The sequence below is a fragment of the Typopeltis vanoorti genome, chromosome 5 (assembly GCF_054136105.1).
Source record: "Typopeltis vanoorti isolate ZY-2024b chromosome 5, IOZ_Tvanoo_1.0, whole genome shotgun sequence".
Classification (NCBI taxonomy): domain Eukaryota; kingdom Metazoa; phylum Arthropoda; class Arachnida; order Uropygi; family Thelyphonidae; genus Typopeltis; species Typopeltis vanoorti.
In genome coordinates, this window is record NC_143553.1 from 57,189,277 (window position 1) to 57,205,920 (window position 16,644).

Below are 16,644 nucleotides of genomic sequence, written 5' to 3' on the forward strand. Positions count from 1 at the left end.
CAGCGCTTCCCAAACTATGGGCCGCGGCCCCCTTGGGAGCCGTGAAATAATAAAAACAAATTTAAAATCTTTTAAGATAAAGTAGATTTTTTTTATCTTAAAAGAAACATTTTTATTTTTTAATGAAAAAAATAAAACATTGGTGCGGGTTCACAAATTTTGCTCCCTCGTATTTCGGCGTTTAATGAATATTAGTAAATGTATGCTTATTCATCAGTTTCACTTCAAAGCAGAAATCTAAGAATTGCAGTTTAAAATATTTCACCTGATATTGACTTTGTGTAGCAGTATTGAAACACATCCATCACATTAAATTGTTATTAAACTTCTTTTATGTTTTTAATTCTTTATTACTAATCGTTTTACGTTTCATATGCTTGTACTGCAAATGTACAATAACAATATATCTATCTGTATAAAAATATGTGCCATGTCAACTGTATATGTAAGATGCAAAATATGTAGCTATTTGCATTCGATTTTTGCAATATTCGCTGTGTATGTTTTGTATTGAATATAAATACAAAAAATATTATAATAATACATGTCTATATTACGATTTTTTTTCGACGGGGGCCGTCAAATATTTTAATTTTTCCAAACGGGGCCATGACATCCAGAAGTTTGGGAAGCACTGCACTAGGAGATGTGCTTTACATTATATGGAAAATACCAAGGGAAGTGATCTGGAGCTTACTCCACCTTTACTACGAGTAGCCCATAAGGTTGCTTATGCTTGTATCCGCCGAAAGTGTTTCTATATATATATTCGGCACGAACCTCTTATAGTTTGTATATTCGGCTAAGAAATAATGTTAGATTCAATATTTACCATACATTCCCTCTATGAGAGAAATAGAAAATTAATAACGGAAAAACTCATGTAAGAAGATTTTATAGTACAATTTTCGTCTGTGTCACAGGCATCTTCAGTACATTTTAGGCTCAAATTAAACAACTGACAATTCCAAAAAGCGCCACCTAAGTAGCTAGTGTAAGATAACTAAAAAGGTAAATTTCCTAAATAAAAATAAATCGGCTAATCTTTCCTATCTCCCATAAAGGCGATAAACGTAAACTATCGGATCTGTTTTAAGTTAGGAGATTGAAGTAAAGTTTCACATGTTTCTTTATAAAGCCGTTTAATGAGGGACTTTTGTGAAGGACTCTCGTCTTTTTCCAATGAACTCTATGTCTAATGATGTGGCATGTTTTACAGAACATGTCAGTATAATATGGTTTCGTTTTTTTTTTTTTTGTTCAATAACTTCTAGACTAACTGAAAATAAATAAACCATGTATTACTGAAATAAATAGACAGCCAAAGGCTTATTTTTATATACATGTCCTCTAGGAGAGGTGCTTTACATTTATGGAAAATGCTAAGGAAAGTGATCTGGAGCTTACTCCACGTTTACTACGAGTTACCTATAAGGTTGTTTATGCTTGTCAAAATGTTTAGTTTCTATATATTCGACTCGAAACTCTTGTAGTTTCTATATTCGGCTATGAAATAATGTTGGATTCAATATTCACTTAATTTCCTCCATGATGTATTATATTTGCAGTGTTTTTTTCGCATTTTAGCACATACCAGTAATGAATGTATCTCAGATATATACAGCGACCTACACTGCAAAACTACCCCTGCGAGCTCCCGGGGTTTAAAGTCCAGTGAATCAGAATGAGGTGAGCAGAGGCGAAGTCGAGATTTCAAAATATAAATATTTGACTATTTCTCCCTCCCCACCCCTCATAAAATTTTTATGACACGTAATACTTATTTACTTCAACGCGAAGTTTATGTATTATAAATATCCCTGTAAGTATGATATTGTTACATTTATAGTCTTCAGCATATAAACAAATTATGGAGAAACATAATACTGCATTGAGTTTCTTAAAAGTTTAGATTTAAAAAAAAAAAAAAAAATCCAAACAGTTTTAATTTTCAAATTCAAACAATTTAATAGAAACAAATGGTGAACGAGAGAAAAGCAAACAAAACGATTTTTATGCTGCGAGCACCTAGTCAAGTAGTCTTCTTGGTTACCGAAAGTTTCGCTCTCCTCCCCCTTTGTAAACAGGGTGGTTGCAAGAAGGGAGGACAACTACCGGTTTAGCGGTTGTGGTAAAATGTTTACTTTCTCTCCCCATTCCATCTAAAATTTGGGGCATTTTTAAAAAAGTTTTCCATTGATTACCTGAGTCTGAAAAGAAAATCAGGAGGTGTAAAAAATGTTGGATCTAAACAGTTACTTCTTGTACTGGTCAAATGAAGAGTTTAGTCCATATGTGCAAATTTGAACAGAAAAAGAAAAACATTTACTTTGATACTGTACATTAGAGCATTCACCTTCACTTACAAAATTCATACTTTCAGATTCTTTCTACTGAACGTAGAAAACTCTACAAAGCAAAAGGCAGTCGAAGATAAGTTACAAAGCAGGGAGAATTGTCAATGGTCTTAGTGAAACGTACTGCGTATGATAAGGACGAGAACAAATTCATTCAAAATAACCGACTGCGAGTCCTCTTGATTTACTTTTTTTTTTGAAAAGGGAATTCGAATTCAAGATACCAGGAAACAATCGTTATAAGATCGATTAACATAACAGTATATAAAATTATAAGTTCCTTCGCCAAACCTAGAAGGGATTAAAAAAATAGATTCTTCAGTCCAAATACCTCCGGTCATGAAAAGATGCAACTGGTCTTTTGGAGGAAGGGGGGATGATAAAAAAATTGTACTGAAGCTGCTAAAAATCAAGTGTGAATTGCATTTTGATTACAAATAAGTTCTGAATGACATACTCTGCTGGGAAAGAAGTCAACGGACACCTTATGGGCAAGGCACATCGCGCTAGGTAACGTGTCTGTAAACAGTATGAATCTGCACATTGCAGGAATATGATGCTCCCAAGTCAGTGCAACTGTGAATAGCTGAGAGAAAGGTACTTATGGAATTTGAAAGAATAGTTGCGACAGGTTGCAGACCTGTCTTTTCGCAAATTGGGACACCCAGGTCAACAATCAGCGATACCATCCTGAGATTCAACTGCTAGGCGTAGTGGACGACCAGCCACTCACTAAAAGCGACTGTTGGATGTTAAAGGATATGTAAAAAACCCTCCATTCGTTGGCCGAGACGTCGAATGTGGAGTACTGTGCATCGACTTGAATCTACACAAACATTCACAACCGAGGTTCAACATGTGTTTGCATTGTAGGACCACATATTGCAAACACCACATTACCCGAACCAACATAGAGTGTAGTCTTCAGTAGTGCAAAGAGCCGACAGTGGGATATGGAAGATTGGAAACCTGTGTTATCGAACAAAGAATTTCACCCTCTACAGAGGAGATGGATAGATGTTGCGGATATCCATGTACATCTCATATCAGAATGCATAACCTTAGATATGTAATTCAGAGGTGGCGGTGTGATGGTATGGTTCTGTTTTTCTTGGTTTGGCTTCGGACCTTTGTGGTGACACAACATTGAACTCTGAGGACTGTCTGAATATTCTTGACCATACAATGTTTCCTACTTTGTGGCCTTTATAGAGAAATGACCCTCGTCTCTTTCAAGACAGTGCACTGTCATGAAGCTGCTGTAACTGCGTGGTCTGTGGACATGAACGTCACCACATTTGACTGGCCTTCACAGATCTCAAACCCTATTGAACATCTGGGCGATCAGCTAGAGTCGGTTAAGGGATGCTTCTCCCCCAATACCAATCCACCACCTCGTTACATGCCTACAAGAAGAATGGTCCAAAATTTCCACTATCGCGAGCTTGTGGAAAGTATGTCCCGTGGGATTGCTGCAGTCATCACAGCGAAAATTTGTTCCTCACTATGGTGACCAGTGACTTCTTTCCACGCAGTATGCTTGCAAGGATCATTAAAATATCTTGACAGAAATGTAGAGCTCATGTCAGATTATTCATATTCAAGTAAGCAGAATGGGAAAATGAACAATTTGCAAAAAATAGCCAAGAAAAAGGGCGAAGAAATCGGGGAGCTTTGTTATACAGGAATGTTTTAGATGATCGAAATGGAGTTTGTCAAATCTGGTAAGTGAAAAAAAAAAAAATAAATAAAATCAAACTTATCTTGGCAGAAGTTAATCAAAGTCATGAAATATGTTACACTACTGTTCTACATGGTTGGTTAAAATATTCGGAATGCCGGCCGACGCAGAGACCATATGAAACCAATATTTTCATGCCCGCTTCCTTCGGGCAGTTTGCGATTTTTTGCAAGATGAAAACTCTTCACAGCAACCAAAGTTTCCTTTCTATTAAAAAAAATCTTTACATAAGATGACCTTTTAATGTGGCGTAATCCTGCAAAGCTAGATTAACTTTTCATGAAGATGGTGGAATTCAACCGTTTGGTTTTTGCATGCATTTAATAAATGGGTTGCAGCCGTTGGTTATTGTAATTTCCACGATTTACGTGCATGTCTACTATCTGTTCAAAAAGCTTCCACAACTTGGGTTTACTGATTACCTTAAATTTTTGAGGCAGGACGATGAAATGCTGTCACATCTGCGCCGCGAATTGTAACGGCTGGTTGTGTATGAGATGAATCTGTTGTTACTCTAAATAGACTGCCGTTTATGCTATTCCTGTCAATTCACCGACGGTGAATCGAGAGTTATTCACCACCTTTTCTATATATATCCAGAGTTGTTATACTCAATCGCGGAGTGCAAGATATGTACATAATTTTCTTTTAGTTGGTTAGAATGTTTCCGGTCAGTGATGGCGCGTTCGCTTCAAACATCAGCATCTCTTTATTCAAAGAATGCATAAATTCTGTAAACAAATATACATAATTTTTTTTATTTGTATTATTCTTTCTATAAGGAAATCTGCCACTCATATTCTGTACGAAGATTTAAATAGCTATTGTAGGAATTTTATAGTGTGAGCTGAATAAAAAATCTGACTCAATTCTGAAAGAAATGCTATGCAAAACAAATTGCGTATCATTCAGCTAGAAGTTCAGTAATATCACTTGATTGTACAGGAACTTCCTTCTCTTCATTTCGAATTCTTGCGCGTCATTCAAAGCGAAACTAAAATTGATTTTTGAAAAGCTTTAAGTTGTTTGAAATAACTTGTGGAAGTCTGTATCAGCGGGAAGAGGTAGACTGAATAAGAGGCGAAGAAAAGGTTCGGTATGTTTTCAGTTGAACAGTAAAAAAGTATTACCACAATGCTTGCACGTCGTAATAGTGCTTCCATAAGAACGCTGCTGTAAACAATGTATTCACATTGTTACTTCCATACAACTAAGTACAATTATAACACACGGTGCTACTAAAATCCATTTAAGTCTCCTTTTATGTAACCGTTTGATCACATGGCAGTTCCGATAATATTAAGCGTGCACTTGCGTTAATAAATTCAGATGCGCTTAGAGTATCTTGTAAAACGTAAACTTTACGAAAATTTCAGTGTGCATCTTACTGTTAAAAAAACGAACGTAATAAATCGATTGCAAGGTTTCTAGTTACGAAAAGTGCTATTGAAGCGATTTAACTAATCATAAGCGATTTTGATGTCGAGAGTTGTGTATTGCCATAAACTGCTGTTATTTTATTGCATGTGTTACGCACTGGTATATTTTACTTCCTGTGACCAAATTGCGGATATTAATACTGTACATGCTTTGACCAGACTAAATAATATAATAGAACGTCTTCATGGACTCGTTTATCTGTAGAACCTGGCTCCGGCTTATCCCGATTGTGATTTGGTTGAACACTACAGAGTCCAGGAATTGAGGCAATTCCTGAACTCTAGTCATTTTTTTGAATGTCATTTCTTTTCCTTTTATAATCAAGCCTATGTTGAGCGATGATTCTAATGTTGAAAATTACGCATTTTCCGAAAAATATAACTAAATTGTTAAAAATTAAACCATTTTGTCTATACCTAAAGTAGTTTTTGGTTTTAGCTGTGAGATCGTCTTGGAGTTTCCATTTAGTTCATAGGGAAATGAACTAAATGGTTTGCTGTCGACTTTCGGCTGTCAGTTGTGTTCATCGATGGGAAGTGTATTTTTGAAGTATAGTTGAATCATTATGCTAGTGCCGATTCGTCTAGCGAAGTTCTTAGCAATAAAATTTTGTGGAAGTTTGAGTTAATGAATTATTAAGTGTAGAACTTGTTTGCTTCACGCTGTTCAGTGAATTTATTTTTGCAACTTTTGCATGTGTGCTAGCCGAGTGTTGTAGGTTGACTTTATATAGATGGCGTTTTTCTGCAGTACTATTTACCGGCACTTTAGCTATAGACACCTATATTATGTATATCGTTTATCACTTTCTGTGATCGCCATTTTTTTAATCTTTTAATTAAAAAATTTCTGTAAACAAGACTTAAAGTTACTAAATTATGAAAATAGGCTTATATATGTAGGGCTAATCGCGGTGCCTTATACCCTGTATAAACAGTAGTTAGGTTGTTCGGTGATTTCTGTAAAGTGTCATTGAGGAGGCACAGTGGAAGTAAGTTGCAATACAGTGATCGGGGATTTTGTTTATTAGAGATAAAATGTATGTATTGATAGCTCGTACGTGACTGCGTCAGTATTTCTTTAGTACAGACTTAGATCAAGTGTTAGGGGTTGAAGAGGCACCATGGATATTAATGTTAGTGACTCCTGTTAGAATGAACGTATTATAGGATTATGAAAAAGTACATTTTAATTAACGATATTAACTAAAAGATACAATAAGAATTCCGTTCTCCAGATTTGTAAATTTCTTAAAACGTCAAGTAGTTCAATGATAAATAAGTGAGCACCTTTCTTAGTGTTTATGCTTTTGGGTCTTTTCAAAGGATACACTGAAACAGAATGCATTTTTATTGAAAAAAATTAGTACATTGCAAACACTTTCCTAAGGTCTAGGAAACATTGAGTTTTGTTACATAATTATACAGTTAAAACAATTCCATTGGACAACCAGATATTAAACTTAATACATCTTCAAGTATTAAATCAAGTCGTCCATTTCTCAGCTGGAAAGCTGAGTGAGTGATAAGCTAAACCCAATACAGCTGGCATCTCAATTTTAAGAGGATTTAAGTTTATTACGCACTAAGGGAAACATCACGGGAACAATATTCTTCAAGGAAATTTTAATGCTCAACATTGAATATCATCGTAAATGAACTATCGATGCGACATTAATTTAGGATCAATTTTTATTAATCATCCATTTCTCAGATTTATTGAGTGAATACTAAAATGAGGAAATATTTAATTTTTTTTAAAAATTTATTTACAATGTTCTGAAGTCAATTCATTTGCTATTATTGGTAAATATGCTAGTTACTATTTAATATTAAGTTAATTATTCTACTATTAGTTTCAGTATGCCTTATTTCGAACACTCCGGCAGTTTAATCCGTAGTACGCCTAAATTGGTCAATTAGGCGTTACGGTAAAAAAATTCCAACGATTCAATTTTGAAATCAGAAACGTGGGGTTTGGATGAGTGCAAACCACTTTTACTTCAATGGATTCTAATACAAAGCTGAAATTGCAGCTTGCACGAGTCGCTTGATTTGGTTTTCTAATTCGTTCACAAAAATGTGTCCATTACAAGCAGAAGTTCATTAGCAATTTATTGCATAGACTCAAATTAAGTCTTTTTCGACGTTATAAAACCAACACTTTAATCCAAATATTTCAGCAAATATGCTAAGAAATCACTCTTAAATGTGGACAAACGTTTGCATTTTAGTGATGAAGACAAAAATCGGTGGTATGACCAAGGTTACCTATACAAGTTGAATGCCAAAATATATTTCTACCAATAATTAAATCAGATATCTTAATACTCGCATAAATTGGTCAGTACTGCACAGCAGAGAGTAGCTTTACGGATGGTGGGAGTTGCTGTCAAGATTACAGCGCTTGTTCTGTTAATATTTATGCTGACACATTAAAATTATATTAATTTCGTCTATGACCGTATTTATTGCTGCAAATCGTAGCAAGTTTGCATTACACTAAAGATTTAAAGAGATTTGGCTAAGGCAAATGACATCTGCAGATGAAAAGAATTGCTGAGAACAAGGATATAAAACTGAAGTGCTGTGTTATGGTTTTAATAATAAACTGCTTGAAACATAATATCTAAAAAACACAGAAGTTTCGCAAATCAAGATCTTTCCAAAGTGGAAATGCAAGGAGCTTAGTTTTGCTACCGTTTATCCCTAAGGCCAGGATTAGGGCCTTGCTATTCTGATCTTAGTTTTTTAGATCATTGACCATATATAATACGACTTACAGTAATCTTTAAAAATAATGCAAATTTTGAAAATTTACATTTTGCAATGGAGTGGGTAAAATGTCAAAGAATTTTTAGAATTATATCGTAGAAAAACGAGAAATTCACAACTTAAATCCTTTAATAATTATCGAATATGTCATTCCATGTTTATTCATGTGCGCTGTAACTTGTTAGTATGAGATAATTGGTATCACCTGGTGTAACGCCATCAATGCTTATTTGCCTGAGATAAAGTAGTATTGTGAAAAAAAAGTTTGGCGCGAGACTAGATGATTATCCAACCTTTAATCTACACAAAGTACTAATAGTAACGCATGATGGGGAGGAATCCAGTTCATGAGAATGCTGCTTACTATACCAAAAACCATGATTTGGAACGGCTACTCAGGAAGACCACAACATTGTATCAAAATTTACTTTAGAAAGTATCCTCTAAATGTGCATGCATCAAAGATTGTTAAGATTTGGGATGGCTCGAACCTATTTTACGATGCCAATGTGCTGGCAAAGCACAGCGACATCATGGAGAACTTACAAAAGAACGAATTTTGAAATCCTTAAGTTTGGAGTTGGATAAGAGGCAAATATTGGGATCTTATGTCTCTTCTGATCCTATATGCGAGCCCGTAGTATGTAGCAGTTTTCAGTGCAAAGTTAAAAAAAATTGCAATATTAAAAAAGGCCCTGCAGTCTATCACTGGTATGATCCCTTCTTGATTAGCTTAACGGCCTTCGGAAGTGTTCATGCCATGTCTTCGACTTTGTTTGCAAAGTTTTAGGTCAAATCCTATAAGCTACGTTGAAAATAAAATACGGAGATTTGGATTGCATATTACTTCCAATAAAACTTGGAGAAATTACTAATCCTTAAACTTATCCAGTATGGAGTGAACTGCACTCCAAAGAAAAATGTTAGGCGTCAAAATCGGATCTATCAATATTCAAGAGGATTCCTGAAAAGGTCCTTATGCAAAAAAATAAAATAAATAAATGAAATAAATAATGTGCGAAGCTAATGGAATAAAACTACGATTTGCTTCCATAGTTATCACAATTAAGGTAAAGGAAAGAGAACAAAAAAAAAAATGAAATTAATGATCCGTTTATGGTAAGATAGATCAAAAGAAAACAACTGAAGAAAGCAACAGAATCACGCCGAAATAGGGAAGAAAAAAGCGAAGTGGGCGAATAAGATCGGTGATCATTTCCTTCTTACGACAAAGTCGCATTAAGTCAAGATATTTTAGGACGTGTAGATCAGAGGAAGGCGAAACTGCCCAATAAAAAAAACTTAATTCTAAATCAAATTTGTCAACCGGTAGCTTGATAATTTGAATTAGTGAATTTATATGGGGATTTTCAGAACTGTGGTTCTGAATATGAAGAGTTAACAGAATTTCAGAACATTGCGGGGAATGTTAAATTTCGTTACGAAGCCTCATTTGCTACACCAGTAATTAGATAGCAGTACCTATACCCCGAAAGGTTCCGACATCGCTGAACTCTTAAGATCTAAACTATTTACTTGAAATAAAAATAAATTATTCCACCAGAAGCAGGTTAATTTATTTTGAACAGTAACTTAAAGAATTGAAACTCCAGTTCATTCAGTAAAAATTTAATATCTGTAAAGCGATCCTTAATGTTCCCCTCCCCAAATAGGATTTGATCACACAAAAATAACCGAGATCCAAAATTTAGACCTAAATTATCGTGGCGTCCATCCAACAGCACTGAGCATAGTTTATACAATAGGAGAAAGTTTAGCACTTATCAAACAAGTCAATACTGCCGAACTATTGAACATGGAATTAATGTACAAGGGTAAATTCTAGTGGACAAGTAGTCCATGAAAGGATTTCAAAATGAGATTGAGCACGTAAGTTTAGAAACTTCGATTAGTTTAGTCGATCAGGACGAAGACTGGGGTTACATGTGTGTGTGTGTATACACACACATGTAAACCCAATCTATATATACATGTATATTTAAAGTTAACATTAAATGGATTATGTAAACATGAGAACATACAATAAGCATTTTTTTAATGTCCCCTTTTCACTTAAATGCTAACTGCTTCAAACTAACCTAAGCAGATATGCTAGGGCACATTCACCCAAAGGAGTCTTAAAACTATTAAATTCAAGACTTTGGGAACTATAGAAAAAGGAAATATTGCAATAGGATTAAATCAGCTGTTACTTCAAAAAGTAACAGATCGACTGAAAAAGAGCAATTGCCATGTGTTACTTTTGAAGTTTATAAATTTCATCTTGTAAACTATCACTCCATACTGTAAATGGAGTTATTTTGTTTTAATCTGCATTGTACTATACATCTATTCCATCTGTTGTATGTTAACATTAACAAATTTTAAAAGGGGAGTGGGAGTATAAAAAAGTTAATTATATAAATTAAACATTCAAGTTATAATCAAATATTGTTATTAGGAATTCGCTCATTTCATGACCACGTCATAGAATGAGTGGAAAGAAACAAAACTTCGTATTTTTATTATCCTTGCTTGTTATGCTAGACCTGTTTTGTCAAGGTTTTAATAAAAAGTTTTTTTTTTTTTTTTTTTTTTTTTTTAAAGCGGCACCTTTTTGACCCCTGAATAATATCCATTTGCCAGCCACAGTTCAAAGTAAAAATTGTTGGTTGATTGAATATTTATATCTGTGATACTATCCTGAAATAGCTATTCAAGATAATTCGTGCCTTGAAGGAGATTCCGAAGGGATTTGAGAAATCACTTTCATAGCATTCTATTATTGTAAAAAAAAAAGATTGTAATCTTATAAGCATGTAGATGGTATAAAGAAATCAAGGTGAACACATTGGCCTACTCAGTTCTTTTGGTTACAGTGTTGTCAGTACGGGCTTCTGCGCCAATGTTGCTTTGGGTAAAATCCTGTACAGAGCAACAACACAGAATACATCACAAGAATATGGCGTGTGTATGTTATTTGTTGTAAACATTCACGAAGAATTCTTTTCCATTTTGTTTTCGATGTGAAGCACTAATCCGTTTTAAATTAGGCAATGCGATACTATTTCCTGAAACAGGTATATTTATCGGAATGTTCTTGAATGTATCAAAAATCTTGTTCAATAACAGGACCTCACTGATCGTTCGGCACTTAGCTTTCGCAAGAGTAGAAACAGCAAAACGTTACATTGCTCATAATGTACCAAAATGTTCCATTCAGTTTTTTTTTTTTTATAATACTAAATTTATGCTGCACATTTTAAACAATTTTGTATCAAGATCTAAAATCGTGAATAATTTTCTTTCAACCTCGTGAAGCAGTTTCCATATTGATAGAACCGGAAGGGCTCCTATCAGTTGAAGACTTCACAGCACGATCTTAGTTTTGAATGAGACCTGCAAATAAACGATATTAATAGGAATGCCGAAGAGCTAAGGTCTGCGCTTGATGTGCTTCAACTTCATAGTATGGAGGGTAATGTACGGAAACATTCCCAACTCAAGAAGATAGCCTATTTACTTTATGTGCGAACTGGTGAGTGTTAGATGACATCTTCAGATCTCTTATATCTCTAGAACATTTTCTTGGTCTTCAAGTCATGGGGTAGTCTATAGAGACCTGACACACTTCAAGTCTATAGGTCTGACGTACTTCAAGAACAACAGCATTAGAAACAATCTTGCCACGCATATCCTAATATCGATCAAAGGCATGTGGTCTCAATGCCATTGAGGACTGCCGGGTAAATAGTGATGTCTTGGAACCATAAGCAAATATGGTTTGACTAGTGGTTTTTGTACAGCAGCATTACTGGTAAGTTTGGTTTCCAGATATTAGTTGAGCTTTTATGGAATTTAAGGACTTTCAGTATGTCGGAGTATACGATGTAAGAATCAATGTACTGAAAATCTTCAAGTGTGCACACTTAGCTTAAATTTTTCTTATAGGCCTACTGTTGGTCAACAACCCAATCAATACTGCATTGTTACATAAGACTATCATGGGTAGTCCGAACTTCTGAGCTGATAATATCTACAAAACAGATCTAGAGTTCAACCATTCAAATCTAAGTTATTCCGTAGCCAGTTCCTGGGAGTAGGAAAACAGTTTATCGTAATGATAAAAATATGGTGCAGGTGAGTCTCCTTTAAGAACTCTAGTAGATAAAACAGTCATCTCTCCATTAAATATTCCCTTGCATGTAATTCTAGTTAGGTGCAGCTTTATTTTCGAGAGTATGGCATAATACCTGAAACTTTTTAAGGTTATCTATTGATTGAATCGAAGATTTGAGAATTAAAGATTAAAAAGGTGTTATTACTTGCTTTCTTCTACCAGAATTCTAGAGCAGCAGATATTTTGCAGTACTGTTTTTTCGAGCAAGAGGCAATACGTAGTTTCGAAACTTTCTTGAGGTGATTTCTCATTCTTTTAAAAGAGTTTCCTATTCCAGTTTCAGAAATTTTCGAATTTCAAGATTTATACATGACGAGAAATTCTTTGGATTATGTTTGGTAAAACATCTATTGTTAAGTTCAATGAGCAATTTTTCAAAGTAATTCTTCCATACTTTTGTAGTACATAAGAAATTATGCTACAAGGTAGATTTGTCCTCGATTAATACATATTCGAATGTAATTTCATTTCTTACAGTCTGGTAAGTGCTTTCCTTGTCATTTAGCAAGACCATAAATATTTTATCATTCAGATGATTATGAAAGCAGCGCGTCCTCTGATCGACGTATTATTTTTCATGCTATTGTATTTTTTTTACTTTGTGTCACCTATTTCATTATTGGTGAAGTCTTGAAATTAAGTGTTTGCTGTAATTCTTGGATTGTCTTATAATCCAAGTATTTCTCTGGGAGCTTATTCAGGCCTTTGACTTACCAGCAGTTTATTTTGTGATGTCACTGTATTGGGATTATACGCAAGAAGTGTCATGTCATTCAGATGTTTGCAATTTTGCATGTTTAATAGGGAAAGGATGAAGTATTATACCTGCACTTACTGTTCTACGGTATTATAAGTTCAGCAATTTTGAGGTAATCTCAATTACACATCGATACATGACCAATTTGTGATCTTGATGTGGACGGAAATGGACTGACGTTTTGTAGAAATTTGGGCCGTAAATTTCTAGTGTTATGAATGTTGCACAGTTACATGTCAATTTTCGTATTATTTTTTGTAATCCTCAAAATATGATCGTACTGAGCCTTAAAATATCCGTATATGATGTGTGTAGTGACAGTGAAGATAATCAGATCCGATTGTAGGAATCCTAGGTGTTTGAAGCGGATGCATAGCTGAACTTGTTTGAGTTTGTTATTTTATTGGCGACTGGAGGTCGTCGGATTCTCTCCACTACCAGATTTTTCTGGATATAATTGAATCCTTTCTTGCTGTTTGATATGACTTCATTCTTGGATCAAGGTTTGCTAACTGTGCTCCAAGACTAAGTTCATGAAATTTTTTACATTTTATGAGGATACGAACAATGCACGTGGATACGTGACTTGGGGAAGAGCTGATGTTTTCAGTGTTTACCTGTTCTTGCTTCGGCTTTCGGTCTTCCTAGAAGGCTTCGAGTTCTTTTCAAAATTATTCTAGAATGAGCTCGGCGAAGGTAGTGTTGCTGAAAAGCGCACGGAGTGCCACAGATTGATCTCATAGTTCACAAGGAAGGCGATGCTGTAGGGTTTCTTTTGAAGATTTCATCCGAATTCTGGAATCTCATTTGAAAATTTTAGCACTCTTCTGTTAGCCGTTATTAACAGACGTCGTTTCATGCTCAGCTAGGAAAAACTTCCATCGCTCTTTAGACGGAAACAAATTGCCGAAGTTCTATGCTCCAAATTCGTGCCATTCCAGCGAGTCGGGTATTAAACGCTGCATTAAAAAAAACGAAATGTTACTTTAAATTTAATTAAAAAGAAAATACATTTCAGAGATTAAAATCTTAATTTACAAATTTAATTTTCTATTTAAATGACGCTTTAATAAAATTACCAGGCAACTAAATCTAAAAGGCCTAAAAATCACTGATGATCAAAACGGGGAAAAACTTAATATCCAATACAGATTGTTTCATTTCTCAGTGAAGATCCTTGGTGTATTTGGAAAAAAGCGTGAACTAAGATCGATTCCATCGAGACTACATGCAATTGACTAGAGAAAGAAACTTGAGATAAGAGCTTCTAGAAAGACGTACTGAGGTGAATAAAGAAAACAAGGGTTCCACCTTGCCTTAAATAAAAGTTGAGCAAAAAACTCCGTACACAGTTGGCCGACATATCCTATTTGTGTCATGGTTGTTAATCCGAATTTCCCATCTTCATTTTATTTGACCACGTCTAATAAGTTTGCAGAATTAAAATACAAAAACAGCAATGAAATGCTGTAATGACGTATACCTTCGATCCGAATACATCTACCATGCAATGTTTTGGTTCTTGTGGAAACCAAAATGGACGGTTTCCGTTTCCACTGAGTAGAGAATCCATTCACTTTCGCATGGAGTAAATAGCTAGAGCAGTTTTCTTGACAAAATGTTAATTTTTTGCGAGATTTTTTTAAAAAATCTATCAAGACACCTAGGGTACTTAATGACAAACATTTCGGAACAGGTGTGTGCATTTTATTCTTTTTTTGTGGGGGTGAATCACATCAAAATTCGTTGAGCAAAGAAGAATTTGTGCGTGATGGACCTTTGTCATCTGCCTATTCTTGCTAAATCGCTTAAAACCATTTTAGACCTCTTATTCAAAACAACGCAACATGCTGATGTCATAACATCTTGTAGTGTAGTATTATTAGTCATGATTTAACAAATGCGGATAGTTGTATTTTTTAAAATTTAATTTGCGCATTATTCCCCGATAATGAAACAGTGTTTGCATCCCAGTAAATTATTTGCACAATGTTTTAACAGGCGTGAGCTTTGGACTTAAGACTCAAATGTTTGGAGTTTGAGAGGTTTGCAAGTTGTAGAACTCAATCTGTCTGCAGTGGTACAGCGAGTTCTGTCAAGTTTTTCGAACTATGCCATTGACCGTTCCCTCCCCCACAGTGAATAACCTATGCGTAGTTTCCCCCCGACCTTATTAACTGGAGAAGTGTCATCGGAAGTCAGTTCATTTCAGATCTTAATGCAGTATCTCTATGATTACCCCAACAGAAGTTTCGGAAGCCTTTTCATAGACTGAGAAAAGTAGGAAGTTCGAACGTAATTGCGTTTTTAGAAACGCAAGAAATTTATAATCAGCATCGATGAAGCAAAATTAGTTCCCTTTAGTTAAAAAAGGGAATTATGGCGGAAACAACTAAGGCTGTGAAGATCAGCATGTCTGACAATGCCTGTTAGCTGGCTTTCATTTGCGGATGGAAATCTCACGCTTCGGGTTGATTTTATTTTAGTTCAATAGAGTAATTAACTGTCCTAGACTAATCAAATTAGTATGATTTAATGACTGATTTATGTTTGGAGGGTTTGTCGAGAATTAGCAATTGAACTGCGTTCATGTAGTATTAACTAATCATTTTTGGCAACTTATTTCACCTGGAAAATTCATAACCGACTTGTCATCCTAGTTGAATGCGATTTTATTCAACCGAAGACATGAAACAAGCACAGACCGAGTTCCGATTTTGAGAATAGGCGATCAAAAAGCATCGTCACCCCCTCTTTACGTAGGCACATGTAAATCTCCAAATGATCTAGACCAAATTTAGGACAGCGGTTTATATTTTTAAATCTCAGTTTCGCCGCTAATAAGACAAGTAGAGAAGCACCACTGGTCCACCATTTGGATTGGAAATTGGAGATTATTCGGGGAAGAAAATAACTCATCTCAAAAATGGGAGGCCAATTACTGAGGAGAGTAAACAGGAAGTTGCTGCAGTTTGACATTTGAATATCTTAATTCCTTCTGAAAGTCAAGTAATATCTTAACTGTAGCAGTAACGTCTAAAGATATGCACAATAGCAGTTTCATAATTGAAGTTATTCTGCTATTTGGTTAAGATACAATCTCTTAACCAAATAATTACCATTAAGACTGAATTGAAATTGAAGATAGAGAAAGAACATTTATACTCAAGAATGTAACCAGAATTCTAGGATCTTTTGAACAGAAATTGAAAGATAAGATGTATGAAGTAAAAACAGGAAGAATAAAACCCGAGGGAAGATCAAGATGGAGAGGAGGAGATAATCTTTATGTTTTGATCACCTAATGCATTTCTAAGAGCAGAAAATTGCATAAAACCGATTTGGAAGAACAACATGAGACAGGATTTTGATTAAGATGTGTTCTTTGAAGTTAG